This window comes from Pan paniscus, chromosome 8 (genome assembly GCF_029289425.2).
Source record: "Pan paniscus chromosome 8, NHGRI_mPanPan1-v2.0_pri, whole genome shotgun sequence".
NCBI classification, from domain to species: domain Eukaryota; kingdom Metazoa; phylum Chordata; class Mammalia; order Primates; family Hominidae; genus Pan; species Pan paniscus.
The window spans coordinates 91,252,849-91,277,310 of NC_073257.2; the positions used below are offsets into that span (position 1 = coordinate 91,252,849).

At 54.5% G+C, this 24,462-nt stretch overlaps 1 protein-coding gene across 8 annotated transcripts in view; it reads left to right on the plus strand.

Moving 5' to 3' along the window:
- The window catches only part of ZMIZ1 (zinc finger MIZ-type containing 1), a 248,024-nt gene that overhangs the window by 42,856 nt on the left and 180,706 nt on the right, over positions 1-24,462 (plus strand). For 7 of the 8 annotated variants that reach the window (XM_034930952.3, XM_034930956.3, XM_034930955.4 and 4 more), the window contains exon 2: positions 7,119-7,228. The gene's annotated coding sequence lies outside the window, so the exon portion shown is untranslated. Of the gene's footprint in view, positions 1-5,859; positions 5,878-7,118; positions 7,229-24,462 lie in introns of those variants that run through there. The other variant, XM_063607450.1, reaches the window with a different exon arrangement.

Below are 24,462 nucleotides of genomic sequence, written 5' to 3' on the forward strand. Positions count from 1 at the left end.
TGGCTGAGAACGTCTCACCCACTATCCAGGGAATGGTTTTTAAAATTACAGCAGGTGTGATGTAGGTTAGCCATTAGGAAAAGCTGATCGGGGGCTATAGGCTGGGAGCTGGGGTGGTTTGTTTGAGTGTTTGGAACAAATGTGAATAGAATTCAGTCTAGTGTGAAGTGTTGTGACAGTTACAAATTGGGAGCTACAGCTTGACCCAGAGTAGGACTTGGTTGGGCTAAAAAAGTAATGGCATAGGCAAAGGCCCTGGGGCATGAACATCCAGGGAACGCTGAGTGATTGTGGTGTGGCTGGAGTGTAGAGGGTGTGAGAGACTTCTAGAAGTGTGGACACAACTCCCAAGTGAAGGACTCTCAGGACTTGAAAATTTGGCAGTGGGACGTGCTGGCAGTGGGGAGTCAGGGCTGGTACCTGAGTAGGGGACAGGTGTGTTTGATTTGGGTTGTAGGGTCGCTTGCCCATCCCTGTCTTGATTCTGCTGGTCAGCAGACCTTCCTTGACAGCCTGCTCTGTGCCAGGTCGGACCCACGCTTTGCACGGGTCCTGCATCTGTGTGGAGGCTGAACTAAAGGGAGGGGGTTACATGTAGCAATTCAGGTGTGAGCATGGGTGTGTGCAGGAGCAGGGGAATGGCTGATGACTTCAGACCCACTGGGCTCCATCACCGAAAGTCCTTGGGTGAGCGTAGCAGAGGTGTTGGGGTAGGCTTCAGGAACCCCATGTTCCTGGCAGGCTCTGTGGACACGCCGCCTGGAAACCACTTCTGCCCTGTAATATCAGCATGGCTGAAGGGGCCTGGAATGTGTATCTGTTCCTGTACAGAGGAGGGGAGCAGACAAGGCCCAGAGAGGGGAAGGTTGATGGCAGAGCCCAGGCAGAACTCAGGGCCCAGTCTCCCAATCCTGGCTGATTGCATATATATCCCACCACCCACCCGTTCCTGCAGATCTAAGGACATTTCCCCGAAACCAGGCAAAATAGAGCAGCCTGATTGTCCATGTCAAAACGTCTGGGCATTTGGGGAGGGAGGGTTCCTTTATATCTTTCACAACTTAGCAAATTTAATTTCTTCTGATTATTTCTTGACGGTCCCAGGCGTTGGTGGTAAACAACCACACTCCCCAGAATGTTTCCCTGTGACAGCAGCTTTCTCTGGCGAGGGTGCTATCAACACTTGGCAGGGCCTCCTCCTGGCTCCTGGCTCCCAGCTCCTGAGATCGTGAGCTCCTGAGCTCCTGGGCTCTTGAGCAAGGCAGCAAGTGAGGGCTTCTCAACAGCTTTCAGCATGCAGAGCTTGCCCTGTGTACCAGGGCAAGGACAGGCCTAGCCTCTTTGTTCCCCGCAGCAGCCTGGCCTGCCTTCGGAGCCTCAGGTGGCCTCTGGTTGTGGATGGTCCCCACGCAGCGAGGCTGGGTGGTATCAGATGTCTGCTGGCTCCCACAGCTCTGGTGCCGAGGTCCTTGGCATGGCTCAGTGGCAGGAGGGAGCCTGTCTTCTGAGCAGCTCTGCCAGGACTGTCTGTGGCCGAGAGACCGGCAGCATCCTGGGCCTGCAGCCTCCATGGTCTGCGTCATACTGGCTTAGGTGTCCTGAGTCAGAGCCAGGAAATGGATCTGCCATGCGGGGGTGGAGGTGCTGCTGCCCGGGCAGCTGGGGTGAACCCCAACCTCCTGCCCGTCCACACCTGGAGGGTCCTGGCCTTATGCTTCCTTCCCCTGGCCTGGCCTGAATGTGACTGGTGCCTGGAGGAGAGGCTGAAGTTCCAGCCTGCTCCACACTCCACTTTATGTGCCCAGGCCCCCACCCCACAGGCTGTTGTTGGCAGGGTGGGTGCTGAGACACAGGCACCACGCTATGCTGTGCTTTTGCCTGAGTTATTCTATTCCCTTTTTCTAGAATGCCCTTTCCAACTCGTTGTCTGGGTGATTTTCTGCTCCCCCTCCAAGAATTTACACAAGAATGACTTTTTTGGTGAAGGCTTCCCTGGCACCCCCACTCTGGCCAAGGCTGCCCCCCTTTCCTCTGAGCCCCCTCTCCATTGATGGCTCCTATCACAGTGTAGTATATTCACGTTTGGAGCCCGTTCGCCTGTATAGGTGCCTTGAGGCTTTTTTCTTTGTGGGTCCTACAGGCCTGATGTGTAGTATCAGCTCAATAAAAGCAGGCTGGATTTAATTAAGGGGGTTCCTGAAGGCGGTGCTGGAGTCTCCCTTTGTTAATGGTGTGGTGAAGAGGAGGCGGGAGTTTGCAAATGGAGAGAGGCTGACTTGCCTGCCGGACTCCTACCCCCGATCCCCTCTGAGGGCAGTGCTGCCCCCCGACTGCTGGGGACTGGGGTGGCCCCCTCCATTTCTATCCAGCGGCAGACTTCCCTGCCCGGCAGGAGCTGGCTCCCCAGGTTGCCGGAGTGATCACTCTCCAGAAAACACCCCAGTGGAAACTGCATGAATGATTGATAAGAGCTGAGAGCTGTTTAATTTTTTCCCCCTGTTTAATGGCTATCAATAATTTAATACGCTCTCTGTATGTTTTTAAGAAATAGCACCCATTTCGCCGTCTCCGGTTTAGCGGGCTAAATGATTTAAGTGTTGGAAATGTGCTCTGAGGATGGAGGTTGAGTGAGTCGGAGAAATCTGGAGGCTGGGAGTGGGGGAAGGCGGGTTCAGAGCCAGCCACAGCATCTTGGCCTGGGTGTGTATGTGTGTGTGTGTCTGTGTGTGTGTGTGCGCGCGCGTGTGTGTGTGTGTGTGTGTGCGTGAAGGTGGGAGGGAGAAGGGAGGGAGGGAACGGGCGGGTAAAAGCCAGCTCCTCTCTGCTAAGAGCAAGATAATTGCTTTTCCGGGGCCTCACTGAGCAGCAGCTGAACAGCTGTCAGCACCCCCCTCCACAAATGCTAAGCTTTTTTTCTGGATGGCTCTGGGGGGCCCAGGGGGGCTAGAAAGGAGCTGCCGCCAGTATCACCACGGGCTGAGAATCTCCCCTCCCCCTGACATCTTTGCCCCCTCTTAAAGCTTCTAAATCACTTTTATTTTAACGACGCAGTAAGGCTGCTGCCCGGGTGGTGTCTTCCAGGTGGGGTGTGGGTGGTGGAGTGGAGTGAGGGACTCAGAGGGACCTGGAGGGTCATCTGCCAGTGCTCCCCCAAACTTTCCAGATGCAGAGCATCACCTGGGAGGACTTGCTAAAAATTTAAATTTCTGGGCTGTGTTCCAGACCCATAGACTTCCATTCCCAGGGGAAAGGCCTGGGAAGCTGTGGGTTTAACAATCAGCCCAGGTGATTCTTAGCAGAGGAGTTTGGGAACTATAGAGTCCAGCTCTGTTCTGGTGCTTACAGCACCCACAGCACCACGTGGCAGCTCCCTTCTGCTTGCATGCCTCTGGGAATGAGGTACTCACCACCTCCCAAGGTAGCAGACCCACTTGTGGAAGGCATACTCTAGTCTAGAGTTGCTTCTGATGTTAGGCTGTGACCTACCCAGCTGCCCTTGTGGGCTTGGAGTTCTCTCTGCTACAGGACAGACCGTGTTTCCTGGGATCTGATGTCTTTCCCTCTCCCAGCCTTGCCACTTTCTGGCTTGTTTGGGCCTCTCTGCTGGGTAAGGAGCTTCCTCTCTTAGCAAAGGGTCCTGGAGGTAGAAGGCAGGAAGGTGACAGGTGCTGTGGCCTGTCTGTAGTGTGTGAGGTGGCTGCATCATCCTATTGCTGGTAAGCATCATCGCTGGTACAGTGGAGACCCTGAGGAAGGCAGAAAGATGGTGGGCCTCAGCACTGCCTTGGCCTATCAGGGATTCCATTCCTCCCACGAGAGAGAAAACTGGCTCATCAGAGATCGTTGTGTCAGCCATAGCTCTTAGATGACACTGGGGGGAACTGAGGGCTGAGGGGTTTCCCCAGAGACCACATATCTATTTAGGACAGAGCTGGAGCTGCAAATGTGGGGGTGAGAGGCCCTTAGAGGGGTGGCCAGGCCAAGGCCCTGGCTTTAGGGATCAGCTGAGGCCCCAGCCAGTCACTCACCTGAGGTTGGATGGGGGAGGGCTTCCGCCTTCTCAGTCACTCAGGGCTGATGGACAATTCATGGAGTCAGTACATGGAAGGATTTTGGTGGAGCCGATGCCCACTCTGTCTGGCATTACAACTCTTCCTTCTGTCTGCCTAGCAGTTTCCATTGTTTTGCCAGAGGGTGTAGCATTATACTACGGCCATGGGTCTTGCAATTTTGTTTTAATAGATAATTAAGAGGGAAGGAGTGGTGCACATTTACTGGGCATCATGGCTTACTGTGAAATGGGGAGTATAATCCCCCCATAAGCCCTGCACTCTGTAGCCCCTTACTGCACCCCCGGATTCAGCCCCACCCTCCATCTCTGTGGGAGAAGCCTGGGTCCCCAGGAGAGAATTGCCCTGTTGGGTGCTGGCAGCTGACCTATCTTGAGATCCCAGTTCCCCATCCTCCCCTGAAGCCTGCTCTGGCCATCACAGTATGGCTGGGGGTGTCTCGACCCTGGGGGAAGAGGAATAGGGGTGTCACCCAACCCTGATAGAGCTTCTGCTTGGAGAACTCCGAGAGCTGCAGAGGCAGAAGAGAGACTTACACGCTCTGGGGAAGACCCAGCCCCAGAGAGAGAACTGTGTGAATATGGACACCCAGGCAAGGCCTGGGGAGGTCAGGGAGGGCCTCCAGGAGAAGGTGCCACCTGACTGCAGGCTTGAGCATGGTAGGAAGGGGAAGGGCATCCTGGGGTGGAGGTGTGATGCAGCCTGTGGGGGTGCACAGAAGAGTGAGGTAGAGCCTGCAGGGCTGGGGATGGGCTACAGAGGCCGGCTGGCCAGGGCGGGGCTGACCTGATTCACTTGGGTGGAAAGCCACGGAAAGATTTGTCTTTAGTTCCATTGAAGTGTTACACCCATGCAGAAAAGTGTGTATCTCCTACATTTGTAGCTTGACAAATTATCCTGAAGGGCACATGCTTCTGTAGCTGCCAGGCAGATCAAGAAACAGAACCTTGCAGACCCACTAGAGCCCCCTGTGCCCTCTACTCACTGCCCCCTCAAGGATACCGACTGTCCTGACTTCCAGCCTGCTGTGAGTTATCTCCTGCTGCCTAGCAAACCACCTGAAAACTTGGTGGCTTAAAGCAGCCACCATTTATGAAACCTCACAATTCTGTGGTTTGGCTGGACTTCTCCTCCTGATTCCCTTGGGCTCATGTGACTCCAGTCACGTTTGAGGGTCTGCTGGACTGGAAGGTCCAGATGGCCTCAGTCACACGGGCAGTGGGTGCTGGCCAGGGGAGTTCCCCACCCTCCACTAAGACAGACACCTCCCTCCATGGCCTGCAGCCTCACAAGAGAGGCAAGGCCAGAAATGGCAGGACTTCTTGAGGAGGCCTAGTCTCTATAACTCACAAAATGTCACTCACACCGAATCCTATTGATCTAAACAACTCTCAAGGCCAGCTCTCAGCAGGTGGAGAACAGACTCCGCCTCTTGATAGGAGGAACTCCAGAGGACCCCTGCCGTATTTCATCTATTACAGGCGTAGAGTCTTTTTGCCCTTCTTGACCTTTATATAAATGGATCTCATAAGTGTATTCTCTGTCGTGCCTGGCTTTTTGAGTCAACATTGTGTTTGCAAGATTTACCCGTAGTGAAGTTGCAGATCACTCATTCCCAAGCCTGTGCAGCAGTTTGTTGTGTGGAAACACCAGTTGACCCATTCTATGGTTGGTGGCCATTTGGGAAGTTTTCATTTTCTGGCTGTTACGAATTGCCTTGCTACGAGCATTCTAACACGTCTTCTGGTGAACATATGCACATTTTTCTGTGGACATGGAGTTCCTGGGTCATGGGAGAGGTCACAGGGTAAGAGACCCTTCCAAACTATTCTTCCAAGTGGTGGGTCTAGTGTCTAGTGTGTGCCCCACCAGCAGAAGGGGGACTTTACAAAGACCCAGCTGAAGATGGGCTGGAGGTGCGTCTTGTGGACACTGGAAGGGGCTTCCTGTGATGTCCCCTCTGCCCGCCCTGAGCCTCAGGCCCCCAGGTCAGGGGAAGTAGAGCCATGAGGCTGATCCCTCTTTTCTGAGCATGAGCTTTCCTGCTACACTTTTTCCACCCCAGAGGCCTCCCATTGCCTTCTCCTTTTCCCAGCAGCTGCCTTTCATTGTTGACCTGACCCTCAACAGTCAGGGAGGCCAGGGGTCTGCAGATGCAGGAACTGGGGGGAGACAGCCACACAGCCTCCATCCCTGAGGAGATTTGGACTTCACTCCAGCCTTGCCTTTCGCCATGGGAGGAACCCTTTCCCTCTCAGGGCCTCAGTTTCCTCATTTGTAAAATGACAAGGAAAAGTATCAACCTCACCAAGTCCCTTTCTTCTCATCAATCTGACCCCATATTCTAGAATCGGATAGAGGAAGGGATGGGGGGAGGCCTCCTGACTTCAGTCAGCCCATGTTTTTCTGTTTGTTCACTGCACACTTTCACGGCACCATTCATCCATCAAGGAATCTCTGTGGTCCTTGTTAACCAGTTCAGAGGACAGAGAGAAACTAGACTTCACTCCCAATGTCCAGGAGCTGGGCCTGGAGCGGGAGAGTGTCCTGTGGGAAGCGGGAGGAGGCAAGGTTGGCCAGGCGCACAGCCCACTGGAGACGAACGAGCAAGGAGGGGCTGGTGAGAGAGGGCTCCACGGAAGCACTTGAGCAGAGTCTCAAAGGCCAGGGGCCCTTGAAAGAGAAGTGGGGAGAAGAGCTCTGAGCGGGGCACCCAGCGTGTGCCAAGGCCGGAGCCAGGGGCTCTGGGAGGCCGGGCTGACTGGAGCCCAGTGGTGGGCAGGCAGGTTTGGCTGCTGCTGTGGTCTGGCTTTCAGGGCTGCGGGGCTGCTCGGCCGGTGCTGGGGCTTCGAATGTGACGTTCAGGAGCTGCGACCTTTATTTGGCAGTGGCGGGGCGGTATCCAGTGTCTCGAGTAGCTCCACGTTGGTGGGCCAGTTCCATCTTCCAGGAGATGGCAGCCAGGACCTAGAGGTCCATGACGTGGGTGAGGGGCTGCCCGCAGGGTCAGAGCTTGGAGCTCACTGCCCCCTTTCTTGTCTCCCATAGGACTCACGGCAGCTGTGTTCTGATTTCGTACTACTGCTAGGGCTGCCGCCTCCTCCTCCAGACGCTCTCAGCAGACTTGAGTCCTGGTCCTTCTGCAGAGGCCTGAGCAGGTAAGTGGGATGGGCTGGCCCTCTGGTGCTGTGCACCTGCTGACGTGGGGCAGACAGGGAGTGCGGGCCGCCCAGAGTGCATGGTGCTGTTTCAGGGGCCCAGAGGGCTGGGGAGGGGAAGGGGCTTCTTTCTCAGTCTTTATTTGTTCCTTGGCCTTTTCCTCTCAAAGAAAGCCACACAGTGGAGGGTGGTGAATGTCCTGACCTGGGACCTGGACATGGGATTTTATTCTGCTGCCAACTCCCAGTATCGCCTTGGGTAGCCCTTTCCTTCTAGAGGGCCTCAGCTTTCTACTCTAGTCCATGGAAATAACAGTAATGATATCCTCTAACCCGACAAGCACTTAACTGTATTCTGGGTACTGTGCAAAGTACTATAGAGTTATTACTTCTTTCAGCATCACAGCAGCCTTATGAGAGCATTGCTGTAATCACCAGCATTGTACATGTGAGAAAACTGAACGTCACTCACTCAGGAAGTAACTTGCCCCAGGCGGCACACCTGGCTGAGCCTAGGGTTCAAGTCCAGGTCTGTGTGGCTCCAGTGCGCCAGCCACTGCCCGCTGGCCTACTCTGCCTCTCGCCTTGCTCCTAGCTTCTTTTTGGGGGTGGGGATCAGGGCAATTATGGGTGTCTTCAGAAGTGCCAGATCCTGTCCCAACTCAAGAAAAAGGGAGAGGGGCTTTTACCAGGTGACAGGCTCCTGGTGGGTCTGGGGTCATGACCCATTTGTGATGTGATGTGGCAGGGACCAGGCCTGGCCTCCGGGTGCCTCTGAGGTGGCAGCCAGGGCCCCCTCTAGAGGAGGGGTGTGTAGGCTGGATAAGGCTTTCTTTCCCTCCGCCCCTCAAGTTCGTTTTCCTAAGCTTGTATTAAACACTTACTGTGTGCTAACTCCTGGATTAGGTACCAACTGCAGTGCAAGGGAAAGGGGCCCGTCCCACTCTCTGCTCCGTGGAGAAACAGAAAGATCCCAGTGATGTGGCAAGCCCCATAACAGTGGCGTGGAGAGGGTTCAGAGGCTGGGGGGAGAATTCTGGGGAGGTGACCACAAGTGAGTTACAGTGTGGGGAGACAGAAGCATAGATGGAGCAGAACCTGGCAGGATGTGCATGCACACACAGACATGAGTGGTGGTGAGTGCATAGATAATACAGATGTGCAAATGTGCGCTTCCTCACAAACGTGTACACAGACGTCGCTTCTGCATGCCACATGAATGCACACAGATAACACTTGCGTGCACTTGCATGCTCACATACACATGCACAAACTCGTGTTGGAACTACACACATACACGGGCACAAACTCTCACAAGCACACAGCATTCTGACACACACGGGGCTGCATATCCATGCACACACAACGCAGGGTGCATTCCAACAAGAAGAGGCAGTTCAGAGGTCGATGGCTCTGCATCGGCAAAAGCTTCCAGCAGCTCCTGGGAGGCTCTGGACAGCCTGGGCCGAGGCTGAGCTGGAGCTCTGTTTGTGTGTATGTTGGGGAGGGTGTTGGGGCTTGAGGGCCAGCCATGTGACTGACCATGGACAAGCCCTTGCCCACTCTAGGACTCATTCCCCATCTGGAAACAGGAATCGTCCCCGTCCGCCTCCTATACGGTGGCCGCAAGGATGAGAGGCTGCTGCGTAGATTGCCGAGAGCAATTTTGGGCACTCTGCAGGGCTTCAACAAATTGAAGCTAGTAGTCTCATGAGAATAAAACAGGTTACAGGTAGAGTGGGGATGTGGGGGCTGTTCCTCTCCAGGCTTCTCATCCCCTGGGGCCTGGGTACTCTCTGAATCATGGGCATGACAGTCCACCCTGCCCGCCTCCACCAAGGTGGTGGGGTCTGTGTCATCCCTGCTCCCGCTCTCCCACCTGTACTTCCCTGTTGACTCCTGAGGAGTTGGGGGCCTGCAGTGCCCAGCTTTGGTACAACAACCACATTTGACTCCCTGCCAGGAGACTGGCACATTGCCTCCATGAGTGCTCTAAATCCCCTTGAAAAGCCTGAGAAGGCCTTACCAAGCAATTTCCAGATGAGGAAACTGAGGCACAATAAATGCAGGTGAGGTTCTCAGGGACACCTGCTCATAAGTGTTGGAGCTGGGCTTCGGATCCAGGTCATCAGATGTGAACATTTATGCTCTTTTCTCCCATGATCTCCTCTCAGGGATAGGTCATTTATTACCCACTTTGCAGATAAGGAAACTGAGGCTCAGAGAGGGCAGGCCACTCAGCCAGGAAGTAGCACAGCCAGAATTGGGTGCTTATTAACCACACTGCACCCACCTCAATTCAACACTTCCTTTTCCTTTCCCTCCCTCCTTCCCAGAGAGCCCCTCCAGGTTAGAGGGGGTTCCCGAGGAGGCTTCTGGGATTATCTGGGCTTTAGTTCTGACCTAGTATTCCCAGGCATACCTGCCATTTTCTTGCAAATAGAAAGATAGGCTATTCTCTGGGGTCTGCTTTCTAGCATGACCTAGTAACTTCCTCTCCACGACTCCTTTGTAAAGTATCCTTAGGATTGTCCTTTGGAAACTTGGCCAGCAGAAAGCTCTGGGGTACCCAAGAGGCCTGGAGGAGTCCTAGGCCTTTGGAGAGGTAGCCACTGCTTGCATATCCACTGGGAGGCTCTGTGACCTGCTAAAGGATCAGGGTGTGGGACCACAGCACAGGGAGCCAAGGTTCTGCTTGGCATGGGTGGTAGGTGCCACTATGGAAGGAAATTGGGAAGGATCCCCGGGAGGTGATATTTACGCTGGGCCTTGGAAAGAGGAGAAATTTGCTAGGTTGATGTCAAAGGCCAAGGAAGACCCAGCAGAAGGCTCAGCTCCACCAAAGTCCCAGAAAAGTGAGAGTTTATTCATGGCCCTTCGCACCTGCATCTGCACCCAACAATACCCATCAGAGTCTCCTAGAATTAGGGCCAGCTAAATAATTTCGCTGTGGTCCAATGCTAAATGAAAATGCAGAGCCCTTTGTTCATGAATTATAAAGGATTTCAAGATGATGACAGCAGAGTAGGGTCCTTCTAAGCTTGTGGCCCTGTGTGACGGCCAGTGAAGCCAACCCTGCTTGAGTAAGTGTAGCAATTGTGGGATTTAGCGCCAAGAACTGAGTTCAAGTGCAGGCGCCACCAGTTACTTACCAGGCCCACGACCTTGGGCAAGTCCTCCTCATCTCCATAAGCCTCATCTGCCAATGAGCGATGGTACCCTCCTGCCTGCAGAGGAGGGTCAGTGGTGCCAGCATCTAGCTTATCCCAAGCAGTCCAGGACAGAAGCTTTGGCCGGGGTGGAGTGGCAACTCTTTCCGTCAGGTAGTGATGTTCAAGGCTCTCCTGACCCACCCCATTTACCTTCCAGCGCTGCCCCTGTCTACCTTGGTGGCCTGGTTTTTTGTGCTTTTCCAAATCCACCTGGCTGGGCAGTGGAGGGTATGGGGAGTCTACTCTGTTTTATTTGCAGAGCCTCCTGTCTGGACTGCTCCTTGCCCACCCTCCCATCTCTCCTTGGCAGACTCACTCCTGCAGGTTAGATGTCATGGAGATTTCTTTGACCCCCAGCTCCTCCCTTCCAACCTTTACTCTGTGATACCTTCAGTAGCTGCAATGACCTCTTGCACTATAGAGTTCTCTACAGTGTGCGAAGTCCTTTCACACCCATCACACCCTGGAGAGCTCTTGAAAGGCCCTATTCCCATTTGCTAGATAGGAAAACAGAGGCTCAGAGGTACAACCATCCTAAGTTCCTGGGCTGAGGTCAGACCCACATCGGGTAGGGGTGTAGACAGTGGCAGCAGAGAGTGGTACCTAGGCTCCACCCTCGGCCGCCTCATCTTGCAGCATTTGGGAAAACTGGCTTTTCCCTTCTGGTAGAAAGCTCCAGCCCCTGGCCCAGGAGAGGTATGTGGGTTGCTGAAGAGGGCCTGGTAGAGCACAGAGGTCCAGCCAGCTAGAGCAGACTAGCGCCCAGCCCTGCTTTTCCCCACAAGTGATGTGGCCCAGTTCACGTGGCTCGGCGGACTAGAGCCAGGTATACATGGCTCTGAAGTCTGGGGCAGAGGTGAGAAGGCCCTAGCTGGCCTGGGCTGCAACCGCAGGCAAAGGCTGGCCACAGATGAGAGGGGTATCGTGTCAGGGGCATGACAAACTGTTCCATATGGCTGGCACTTCACGAAAGACACTCAAAACACTCTTGGTGGATGAGTGTGGAGGATGCTTGCAGATTGCGGCTGTAGACCGGGCCGAGGCATGGAGGTTTTCCAGCTCTGTTACCCCTTTCTTTGTGGCTTCTGATTAGCGACTTCATCTCTCTGTGCCCCATTTCCTCATCTGTAAAATGGGGAGAATATCCCTCTAGTTGTGAGGGATTCAACGAAGTAAGCCATGGGCACTCTCACAGCCATGCCTGGAGCATGGTTAGTGCTTTCTGGCACTTTCTAGCATGAAGAGTGGAGGTGGCAGTAGCGGGAGTGAGTAGGGGGTGGACTCCAGGGCTGTGGCCACACAGGAGGGTTTCCTCCACTGAGCAGCATGGTTGTGCGGTCTTTTAAGAAAAGGTGGAAAGGGAGATCGGGGATTGGGGTTGGGCTGGATTTGGATTTCATATGAGGCAATCCCAAACAGCTGTTGCTCAGAGCTCTGTGGGCAGCCACCTGGGGTGAGGGCTGCACTCTCCTTGCCAGCCCCTCCAGCCCCTGGTGTGTGGCTTTAGGCTGCCGGCATGCACACCCTAAGTTGTCAGTCAGCAGACTTCCAGGGTTACATAGGCGGTTTGGGGCTGGCCGTGAAGACCTTGAATGCCAAGCCCAGCTCACAGCAGGCCTGGCCAGGGCCCAGCCCATGGCCACACGGAGCTGGGATTCCAGGGTCCGCATATGGCATGCCCGTCAATCTTCAGCGCCAGCTGAGAATGCACACCTCTCCTCCCACTGCGTGAAATCTGTGGCCTGCAGCCCAGGCCCTCCACCCCAGCCTCTGCAGCCTGCTATGACTCCACAACCCCCACCCAAGCTTGGATCCATTTGCAGCTCACTGCTTATTCCTGCCCAAGGTAGGATGCCCCTCTAGGTCAGGAGGGTGGGACTGCTGTCCTGGTGGGCCCTCTGAGCAGGACTTGTGTTCAAGCCTCAGTCCCATTAAGAACTGCTGTGTGACCTTGGACAAGTTGCTGCCCCTCTCTGAGCAGCTGTTTATTGGTCTGTAAAATCAGAGGATTGGGGTAGGTCAGGGATTACAAACTGCAGTCTTCAAGGGTGTCAACAACCCATTGAAGTTGGGACTATCCTGTTGTACAAATGAGAAAACTCAAAGCACAGAGAGGTTAAGAAACTTAGCCAAGGTCACACAGGTTATAGTGGAGCTAGGACTCAGCCCAGTTTTATCTGACACCATAATATGTGTTTTCCCTACCACAACAAACTGCCTGTCACAGATACTTGCTTGTTTGCTGGGTGATCCATTTTGTCCATCAGCCAGCTTGGTGTTGAACACTTCCTTGTGCTCCTGCACCGTGCTAGGCCCTGGTATCCAATAGTGAATCTTCAGTTGAGCTGGGAGAGCACAGCTCCAGGTCCAGAGTTCTGAGTAGAGGTCACAGTCTCCAGTGCAGGGTTGCTAGGTAGGTGCAGCTCTTTCCTCATGCTGTAGGAGGCAGCCAGAGAAGACTTCCTGGTGGAGGGGTAAGGTGAGTGGGGTTCCTATACAGAGTGGAAGAGTAGGGTCTTCCTGAGGTCTCTGCACAACTTGGTGGCATGGGTCAGGGCAGTCCGGCTGGGGAGGAAGATTCATTCAGCCACAGCTGAGGCAGCCCCTGAGGGCCTTGAATGCTAGGCCACAGAGTTTGGCCATGAACCTGCAGGGAGTGGGGAGCTAAAAGAGACTGCAGGGCAGTGGCACCTCCTTTGTGAGAGCTAGGAGGGCTGGCCTCAGCTTGCAAGCTAGGGCAAGGGTGAGGTGTGGTCCAGTCTAAGGCTTAGTTCACCCAGGAACTGTGGCAGCAGGAAGAGCAAGGTTGGAGGCTTGTCCACTGGCCGGACCTTCATGCTCCACCACGGCCTCTTCAGCAACCCAGGCACCTCTGCTGGACCAGGCGCTGGGGCTTTCTACCAAAAGGGGAAAGCCAGTCTTCTCAAATGCTGCAAGATAAAGCGACCGACGATGGAGCCAGGTGCCATAATCTGCACACCTCCCCCAACCCCATCTGCCATGGGCCTGACCTCAGCTCAGAGCTTGGGGCAGGCATTGCTCAGTGACACAGTGGGATCAGAGAGGCTCAGAGACCAGCCCAGGGGACACACAGCATTCCTCATGGTGGGTACAGAGGCTAGAGCAGGTAGGCAGCATCTTTCCCAAGAGAGGTAGGTCTGGGTCTCCCTCTGGCCGTCCCAGAGTCCTGGACATGCTTCATGGATGGTGTGTGCTCACTCTGGTAGGAGTGTGAGGTTGTAAAGAGTTTCCTGGGTGTTACTTACTGAGGGCGCTTCTCCCTCCCACTGATGTTTGCCCCACTGGCTCTTTTTGAGCTCTGGAGTTTGTCTCTTTCTGGTTCATGAGCCACACACCCAGGCCACACATTGGGGCAGAGGACAGCCTTGGCCGTGCCTGTGTTCCTAGGTCTGAAGCCTCAGCGACCTTGCAGCAAGTAATAGACACTGGGTGGGGCCACAAGCGTGACATCTTTATTGGAATAAAAACAAAACCACAGCCTCTGTCTCGTGTTGGGAGGAGTGGTCTTTAGAAATCATTTTACCCACCCCACTCATGGCACAGATGAGGAAACTGAGGCCCAGAGATAGGAGGGCATGCCCCAAGGTAGCCAACATGGCGCTTCAGGCTATCAGCTGAGTGCAGGGCCACACTAAACTGTGTAGGCTACGTGGGGGTGCAGAGGCTGGCAGGGGCAGGGACCAGCAGCAGCGATAGGAGCCTTCTATCTGCAGAAAGGCAGGACTGACCCTGAAGGGCCAAGGAAGCTCTGGGGACCTGTGGAGAGCCACCCAGAACTGGGACTGAGAGCTGCACGGGAACCCGCAGACCTGGCTCCATGGAGCCGCATTTGTGTTCTGCCTCCTGCTGTGAGAGGTTCGCCACCACAAGCAAGGGCTTATCCTGTCATCCATTTACCCAGAGAGCCCCAGTGAGGCCGGGATTTGTAGGCCCAGTGGTCAGGGCTAGGGGCAACGCCTCAGAGTCAGGGCCTAGTGTGAGGCTTATAAGGGGCAAGGGAGTGAAGAAATAAAGTGGACTCAGGAAACCAGGGGCTGCCCTTTCCCTCATCAGCCCCCTCTGCCAAGGCTTAGCAGAGTGTCCAGCAGGCTCAACCATCTGGGAGGCTGCTGACCACAGGCAGCATGGCATTACCTAGGGCCAGAGTCTAGGGGCTCTGAAGGCCTCAGGGGTCAGGGAGAGCTTCCTGGAGGAGGTGAGTGCCAGCTGAGCCCCAAAGAATGACCAGACTGTGAACCAAACTGAAAGCATTCCACGCAAAGGGAACAGCTGGGCCAAGACCCTGTGGCAGCCACACTGGGGCAGATAATGGGGGCTTTGTGGAGGCTAGGACTGCTCAGGGAAAGAAATGAGGCTGGAGGTGCCCCCGGGGGGTTGGAGACGGCAGAAGGAAAGAAGGTTATATTTTGCTTTTAACTTGCTAAATGCCCCTGAGTAGATCGCTGCCCCACTTTTGTGCCTCAGTTTCCCTTTTATCTCCTCTGAGCTTCAGGCACCTGGGGAGCCACAGCAGGGAAGTGCCTCAGTGGAAGAGTCTGCTTCTGGAGGCTTTGAGCTGGTGCTGGGGATATGAGCTGAGGGAAGTATGGGCTTCCCCAGCACCTCGGGGGCAGTTGGCCCAGAAGGCTGCTGCTGGACCCAAGGCTTCTCCCCAGTGGAGGAGAGCTGACCTAAGATTTCTGGGGTTTGCCAGGCTGGACCAACCTGGGAGGATGAGGGATTAGGTCCCTGGGGCAGCCCCCACTACAGACTAAGGATCTGGGTCCCAGGATAAAATGAGAGATGCGCCTCCCTTCTCTTTGCTGTGACCAACTCCCTCTTTCCTCCTTCTGCCTCCTTCCCTCCTGCTGGGGACAGGGAGGGGACAATATTTATTCCTTCCCAAGGCTGCAGCTGGCTGATACCCTGATGCAGAGGAAATGCCATGCCAGTGCCAGGCATGCTGCCGGCGCTCTGGGTGCCTGGTGCCCTCTCCAGGTATGGCTCCTCCCCGTAGCCCTGGGCTCGGCCGGTCTGTGTTTGCAGAGCCTCCACTGACCTGCAGCGGCCTCTCTCTCATGCCTCTCCTATCAGCAGAGCGCCAGCCATGGGCTCCTTGGACTACAAGTCCCCGGGATTGCGCAAATCCCCCCAGCAGTTTGCACAGCAGCCAGCTCAGGCCCCGTCAGATGGCCCAGGTTCCTGCTCGGGAAGTCCATTCTTTTCTGGAATAATAAAGCAGCCACCCCACGCAGGGGGTGGCAAGCTTCTCTTATCCTCACAACCCCTGACTCATGTCACCCTCATAATATCAAGTGGGCTGGGGCGGGGTGGGGAGGTGGGTGGCGTTTTCCAGAGGGGGAACTGGAGTCAGAGAAGAGAAGGCATGAGACTTGACCAGGGTCACACGGCCCAGCCAGGACTCCAACCAGGCCCCTGCTCAGCCTTTTTAGACCGAGCCAGTGTTTCCTGTTCAGGGCCATGCGGGAGGTGAGTCAGGAGCAGGCCCTTTGCAGGAGCTGCTGGGGGCCAGCAGGAGAGGCCACCAGTCTCTGTCTTCCCTCTTTGGCTCCAGCTGCTTTAATTGGCTGGGGCTGCCAGTGGCGCTGACATTTACCTGGTGGGAAGGAGGGCCTCCTCCCTCTTGAATTGAGATGCTAAAAATAACAGGGCCCAGCTTCCCAGGGCCACTGCTCAGCCAGCGCCTGCCTGCCCCCTCAGCGACCTTTTTCCTGGGTGCTGGAAGCTAATTGCTTTGCAAGCATGCAGTTCCTTGTGCTGAGAACTTCCTAGGGATTGGGACAGGAGGCATTGCATGCTCAGCTTCTGAGTCTAAAGAGGGGTCTCTGCAAGACCTCCCTCCCCTCCAGGCAGCAGGGTGATGGTCTCCTGCCTCAGGTCTCCCTCCCCCTTTTCTCCCTGGGTGCAGTACCCGTCCAGGTTGACTACTCCACCCCTGGGTGCTTGGGTGCCTTCTTTGAGCTGCCAGAGTTTCCCCTGCTCTAAGAGAGGGGGCTCTGCCCTCCTTGGAGTTTTCTAGTACTCACCTCTCCCTGCACCATACTCGACCCAGACATATGCAGTGTGGCCCTCTGCCCTCATGCTGTTGTTCATTTTGTCATACCAGCAACCAAGAGGAGCCCAGGCTTCGGAGCTGGACAAGTTTAAATCCAGCTGTGTGACCATAGCACATTTCCAAGCCTCTCTTTTCTCATCTCGGAAATGGGCATAAATCTGACCTTTGCAGTGTTGTTGCAGAATGAATCGCAGTGGGCAAAACATGCCTGATCAAGAGTGGAGCCCCTGGGGCCAGGAGGAGGCGTGTGTACATCATGGGGCGTTCCTTTCTCTTGCTGTGTAAATAGACCCTGGAACTCAAATAAATTAGATTGATTGGACCAGAAGGGGAAGGTCTTGAAGACCCAGGCTAAGGATTAGGGACTCAGTCTCCCTGAAAACAGGGTATGCTTGCCAATCCCCAGGGCACCTCCAGAGTGGCCTGTGTGTTTGTCCAGTTCTTGCCCTGGGTCAGTGTGACCATAATCATTTTGACATTGGCCAGCATCTCCTGGGCTTTGGGATCATTCCAGTGGAAAAAGAAGTGGTTTTCAGTGCTCTATGCTTGGCAGGTGTGAGAGCCTGGGCGTGCTTAACCCGTCCACACCTCAATTTCCTCATCTGAAAATGGGGATGATAATACTTCCTTCCCCGTTAAGTATTGTAAGGATTAGATTAGCAACATATGCACAGTACTTAGAAAGTCTGGTGCAGGGTAACACTTGGTATGTGTTAGCTGGTACTCATAGTAGTAAGAATAGTCTAGCAGTTGGGAGTAATAACAGCAGCCACCTGCCGTTTGTTTAATCATTTTTATCAGATGCTGTGCCGGATGCTAAGCACTTTAAGTACATTATTTAATGTCACTCTCCCCCACCTCCCAGCAACCATACACAAGGTACTGTTATAAGCTCTGAGTTCCAGATGAGGAAACTGAGACACAGAGAGTAGTTGAACTGAAAACCAGAGTTCAGCATCAGCCCCACTAGGGTGGCCGTCCAGATTGCCTGGGACCGTCCTGGTTTTAGCATGGAAAATTCTGTGTCCCAGAAACCTGTCACTTGTGGGCAAACCAGGATGGTTGACCACCCAAGGCCTGCCTGAGTCCACTGGCCCCACTCTGAAGCCCACAGGATCCTCTTCTTTGCGCCGGGGCTTGCTGGTGCAGTCGCTCGGCCCCTTCCCACACCTCATAGGCCCCTCCCCCAGCCAGATTGTGCCTGCCCATCCCCCAGGGCCTGGCTCCAGTCTCCTCTCTGGCTTCCTCTCTTCCCTCCCCTCTGCCAGCAGGAGGGGCATGACTCATGCCTGGTGGGCTCTTTGCTCAAGGCTGTGACTGCAGTTGTCTGGTGGACTCTGAGCTGCCCCTCACCAGGCCTCAGTCTCCCTATTTGCACTGAGGGCTTTAGTGGCTTTGCTCCCAGCTTTCTGGAGACGTTCAGGAAACCTCTTCCTTGAAAGAGGGAGGGCAGAGCGAGCCCCTGCCCCCAGCCCTGGCCTGAGCAGTTGGGAGGGATCGCACTGGCCCTTCCGGTGCATTGATGGAGTGCACTGCTGACAAAGGAGAAAGGTCAGCAGGGGGACAGAGCGGAGTTGGTGGTGGCCTGCTGGCCTGCAGTGCCCTCCCACAAGTCAGGGCTTCCTGGGGGAGGGGAGCAGTGCTCCCTGGGCTCTGGGTCAATTCATATTGATGCAGGCAGCTGCTGGTTCAGCAAAGCTGGGCATCCAAGCCCCCAGAGGCCTGCGGGGAGATGCCTGGGTCATCCTTGACACCTCACTTTCCCTGACCCCCACATCCAACAGTTGATTAGGCCCCCTTAACCACCTCTGGATCTGTGACCCTCTCAGCATCCCACCCCTGCTGGGGACCATCTTCCTGCTTCTGAATCCCTGAGCCCTTTCCAGCCCTCCCTGGCTTCCCCCATCACCTTGCATAAAGTCAGAATTTTGAGGCTGACATTAAGGCCCTTACTGAGCTCAGAAAGGCTGCCCAGAGCTGCCCAGGCCTTCCCTAATATCAGCCTGCTTGTGCCCTCCACCCTCCAACCCCAAGGTCATGTGAAAGGTCTGGGGACACCCTGAGTGCCAGGCCCAGCGCTGTCCAGTCAACACTCCAACACTACCCAGTATACAGGGCTGAGCCTGCAGCAGAGCTGCAGCCGGGTGCCAAATGGGTGCAGTGCCCCTGCCGTGCCCTTCTCAGACTCCCCCTTGAGCTGCTGCCATGCGGTTGCCCAGTGGATCTCATGCCCCAGCTCCCAGAGGGCAGGAGTTATCTGTCTCCCCAGCACACATGCAGACCAAGGTCCGACGATGGCAGGAAAGCGCCATGGTTGGTGCATAGGCGCTGGGGTCATAATATGAGGGTCTGATTCCGGCTCCATCACTGACTAACCGTGTGACCTTGGGCAGTCACTTAACCTCTCGGTGCTTCAATGACATCATTTCTGAAATGTGGGTAATAATATTCTGTCCTTCACAGGATAGTGGGATTCAATAAAGTGACACTTATGAAGTGTTTGCAGGGTCCCAGAACATTTTAAGGATCAGTAAAGTGAGCTCCCATCAGTCATCATCAGGCAGGTATCTATGAAATGAGCACCGTCTTCCAAATGGGGCCCTCCCAGTTCTTTGAAGGGTCCTTGCATTTTTGCCCGGATTGTTCCCTCTTTGTCTTCCTCCTGCTCTAGCATCCCGCTTCACCCCCGCCTGACATCTCCTGAGACTCCAGGAAGCCAGCCTGCCCTAGCCTTGCATTCTTGCCTAATCCACCCCATTGCCATGGAATGCCTTCAGGCTATGGCTAGGAGTTCTTCCCATGTCCCCCACAGCTCTGCACAGGTGCGTGGACCACAGTGGATGCCTAATAAGAATTTGTTGGGTTGAACCGATATTCACCAAGCAAAGTCACCTCCAAGAACAATGCAGCAATGACCAGCCAGGCCTCTGGGCCCATCCACAGCCCATTGAGGACATTTCTGAGACCCGTCCTGAGCTACTCTGTGCAGGAGAACAGCACGTGCCCACTCTGGCCTCTTCGGTGGCGGGGGATTGGGGATAGGTGGGGGTGGCACTGGGGCTCAGCAGCCACACTGGAAGGTTTTTCAGGGGGTTTATCTCCCTCTTCTCTGAGCTGTCGTGCCTGTTTTGTTTGCCTCGGTCCCTTCCCCACCTCCACAGTTCTCTGTTAAATTGTGTTATTATATTTAAACAAATCAATTCCATTGCAGAGTTTTTCCTGTCCTAATGATGAGTTTGCAGCACAAATGCCATTGATTTCTCACAGCCCTGAAAACCAGTTGATGAATAGCACCAGGCTTGTCTTTGGAGAGGCACTTAGAGCAGCTCTGCATGGCCCCCTCTGCTTCTCCCCTGTGCTGTCCCCCTCATTCAGGACCCCACCTCCACCCCACACTCTGCTGCCCCCTGAGTTGGGGCTGAAGTCATGTGATAAAGGGAGACCCTCTGTGCTGGCCAGGGCTGGAATGTCATCGCAAGGGCCCGGCCCCTGTTCTGGTGGAACAATCATAGTGGAGGTTTGTATTGATTTTGGCCAAAGGCAGGAGCACAACTTACAGAGCAGAGAAGTGGTGCGGTGTGATCTTTGTCTTCCCTTACAAGTTCAGAGCGCGTTCCTGAGAGTGATGGCAGATAGCAGCTCAGACACCATTTCTAGACCTTGCCAGGGCTGCTGAAAGACCTTTGAGCACTGCTGTTTTAAAGGGAGGCTCCGGAGGTTTGAGAGCTGTCTGCGCTGGGGAGTGTAAAACTTCCCTTTGTGAAATCCTTCAGAACCTGCAGTGTTCAAAGTCACGGTTAAACCACCACCCTGGGCTTTGACTTTCAGATCACTGCCACGTGCACGGGCTTCTCTGAGCTTTCTAATGACCCCGGGGCTTGGGTGGGCAGGTAATATTGTTCCCCTTTAGAGGCCGGCAGACTGAGTCAGGGTAGTCACTGGAGAGAGGGAAGGGCTGCTTGTCCACTCCAAGTCCTGAGTGCAGCAGTGGCTCCCATGTCTCCTCCTACAAGGGTAATACATGGCAGGGGAGCTACTCTGATCACCAGCCTTTTCGGCCGGGCTTTCTGTCTGTCTGAGCCCAGGTCCTCGTGCAGGTGTCTCCACTCAGCTGCTGCCTGCAGCATACCACACAAGCCTGTGTATTGGGCTGGAGTGAGGCAGCAGGGAGCAGCGAGGACTGTGGCATTCTGGAGAGTGCCTGCCCCACCTAAATTCCTAAAAGTTTGGACAACCCATGCCCGTAAAAGTATACTACATGGGATGAGACTGGGGGCCAAATTTGCTGCCTCTCCCCTATTCTAATTCAAGCCTTTGTTTTGGAGACTAGAATGTGTGGCCCAGAATTGGAAATGGCTCTTCAAGGTCATAGCACAAAGCAGTGGTGAGCTGGGGTTTGGGTCTGGGAGAAGGCGATGAGGCCCCACAGCTAGTGTTCTCTCCCCTCCCTCAGGCTTGGCGAGGCAGTGGGGTGGGGGCAGGGCCAGGGACTATGTTCTAGGGAAGACTGGCCCCTCACCCCTGAGTTCAGGGGTAGCTCAGCAGGCCCCACTTCCCTTTTTTCTCCCTTCCTCCTTCCCTCCCATGCAGACAGACCTCCTGTCCCTGTAATCAGGTTAGCCTCCTGCTCCGATGAGCTGGACCAGCTGCCTCTTAATGACCTGTCGACCTGGCCCCCTTGCTGGCTCTGGGGTGGGGGAGGGGAAGCTAAGAAAAGAACTGTCAGTGGAAAGAGGCTGTCCACTCCCTTGATTCAGACCTTTCCACAGCTTCTAGGATCAAGTCCAAACCCTTAGAATAGCATCCAAGACCCTGCTTGCTTCTCCAGCACCCACCCCCTAGTACACTCTTTTCCTGCAGTCACATGATGCTGTTTCCTACCTCCCTGCCTTTTCACATGCAGGTCCTTTGGCTACTTCCCACCTTCTCAGAAAACTCCTGTGCATCCTTCAAAACCCAATTTGTGCCTCTTCCTCAGGACTGCTTCCTCTGGGTTCCTGCCTCTGTACTCTCACAGCATTGGGTGCTCTGCTGGTCTGGAACTTATTTCCACTGTGTTGGCCTCCATTATTCCTGGATCTGGTTTCTCCGGAGTTCCGGGAGGAAAGGAAGAATATTCCCTTCCCTCTGCACCTCAGGGGTACAGCACAGAGAAGTGCTCAGTGAAAGTATAGGGCCAGCAAAGAAGAGAGAAGTAGGGACCAGGGAAGAGAAAGAGACAGACAAGAGTATAAAAACAGCTGCTCCCAGCCCCTCATACTGCCCTAGCCTGCTTCCTGCCAGGGAGGCCATTCCTAGCGACGCATGCCTGGCCTGAAATAGACACATGGGGTTCTTGGTAGTGCATTTTCATAGCTCAACACTAAGCACCCCCCTCCCCCTTATTCCTTGGGCACTGAAGCTCCCTCTCCTCCCAGGGCCTTGCCTCTGCAGCCAAGACCCCTCCTCCAGCAGTGCCCAGACCTCGCCCCTCTGTTTCTGTTAACTTTGTTTTATAAATAAATCATACAAATAGGCTCCTCTGATTCCTCGGAGCATGCAGTGTTTAAGGACTGGGGCATTGCCGCAGGCATAATTGTACTACCGAATCCATCAGCTGCCTAATTACCATTCATTTTGCATTTATTTCTGCTAATTAAAAAGAGAGAAACTCCTAACAACTTTTACGTAAATACTATATTTGTTCTATGTAAAGATGGGGTGCTAATTTGCTGGTGATTAGCTGATTATCGGATTTTATAGCTGTCACACAGGATGGCCCTCTCTCCCATTTGTACCCCGGACACCACTTGAGGCCCCTGATCAGATATGGGAGGAAGGGGTCAAGGGAGGCCCACCTGGGGGGTTCGAGGGCCTGTCTGAAGCCCGGGGTCACCAGGAGCACCAGATGCCACTGGGGCTCAGGGCGGGGTAGGGGGAAGGTGCTGCAGTCTGATTGGTGGAGCTGGGAGGAACCTGTGGCTCACTCACCGCTTCTGTATAGATGGAGAAACTGAGGCCCAGAGAGGCCTAGCACTTCCCAGCAAAACAGTGACCAGGGACAGAGTCAGACTGCTATTCTAGACTGGACTCCAGTGCCCATCCCACTGTTGTATGCTGTTGTCAGGAGGAATTTGCAGGGAGGTGGCTTTATCTGCTGCTGGAGAACTATGAGGACCAGACTCCAACTCATGCAGAGGAAAGGAACACTTAGCCCATGGCCCAAACTGAACCCTCTGTGTACCCTTCTGAAAACCTCCACCTCCTTCTACTTCCCTGGGCAGCCCTGGGCTTTGCCCCACGGCACCCTGACCGCACTTAGCTAGGCTTTCTCCCAACCTGGATCGAGACTTCCCCAGGACTGGCCTTGCACCCTGTGGGCTATCCGGACACATGTGAGGGTGTCAAATTTTAACACTATGTATGTATGTTCATGTAACTAAGGAAAAATATATAATTAATACATCAAACCCATGATTTCACAGATCATAGTGCTTTTGATGAGGCTAAGTAAAAAAAAGTAATTGGTTTAAAGTGATATAAATAATTAAATAGTTTTTTTTTTGAGATGGAGTTTCGCTCTTGTTGCCCAGACTGGTGCTATCTTGGCTCACTGCAACCTCTGCCTCCTGGGTTCAAGTGATTCTCCTGTCTCAGCCTCCCGAGTAGCTGGGATTACAGGCATGCGCCACCACACCCAGCTAATTTTGTATTTTTAATAGAGAAGTGGTTTCACCAGGTTGGTCAGGCTGGTCTTGAACTCCTGACCTCAGGTGATCTGCCCGCCTCGGCCTCCAAAGTGCTAGGATTACAGGCATGATCCACTGCACCTGGTCGATACATTTTTAAGTACATAAAGAATTAAGATGGAATATGGACACGGCTTACAGTACCTAATAAGGTGGGTTATTTGATAACTTGAGGAGGGTCTGAGAAGACCAGGTCAGGAGGCCAGGCAGTTGAGGTCAGGGTCAGCAGTGACCTGGGGCAAGGTGGGCCAGGTCTGCAGCCACCACTGCCCCATCCCATGACTGGGCAGATGGTGCCCTCAGATTGTGCCCTTCTCTCCCCAGCCCTGCAGTTGGTCAGAATTAGCCCACAAGAGAGCAGTCATTTGTCCTCCTAAAGGTAGTTTCACTGGGACTCTGTTGGGGGAGGCCAGGAGGTTGGACATTACCCCATTTCCCACCAAGCCACCAGTTGTGAGTGTGTCACTTCACGTGGACATGCGGTGCACCTGTTTCCCCTGGCACTGATAGGTGAGACACTGACTGGCCCCTGCTCTCTTTCTTCCTGGCCAATCTGAAAATGCCCAGTTCTCGAGTTAAAGGGATAACAGCTTTGACGAGGCCAGGTGTTGTCTGGGTGGCCAGAGAGCTAAGGGTCAGGGTCAGCGTGGCCCATTGGCCCATTGGAGATCCCCAAGGCTTTGGGGTCCAAGGGCCAGGGTTCCGGGCCTGGCTGCTGCTTCCCGAAGCTTCAGTCTCCTCCTCTATAAGATGGGGACAGTTGTGCTGAAAGGGTTCTGAGAGTCATGTGCAAAGTGTCCCTCAAAGGAAGACTCAGTACAGCCGGCAGTGAGCCCAGTTCCAGGGGCCCCCTCGGCCACCCACCCACCCGCCGCCGCTGTGTCTGTGCCGCCAGAGATCTCCCTCTCATCAGCCCCTTTATCGCCCTGTACACAATCAGGGGAAGCTGGGAAGGCCGCTGGGGCTGAGGGCAGATGGAAAACAAAGAGAGAAAACAAAGGCACTGCTCCTAGGGGGCCAAAAGGCACCTGCCTCCTCCCCCAGGCCTGGCCTTGGCCACCCCAGTCCTCCAGGATCTGCCCCACCCCTCCAGAAGGATAGTCTCAGAACTCATGTAGGTCACCACTCTCAGGGGACCCTCAGGAAGTCACTCGTCTCCAGACCACCTTTTCTTATCTGTAAAATGAGAGAATTGGACAACAGGCCATGTGACTTTTG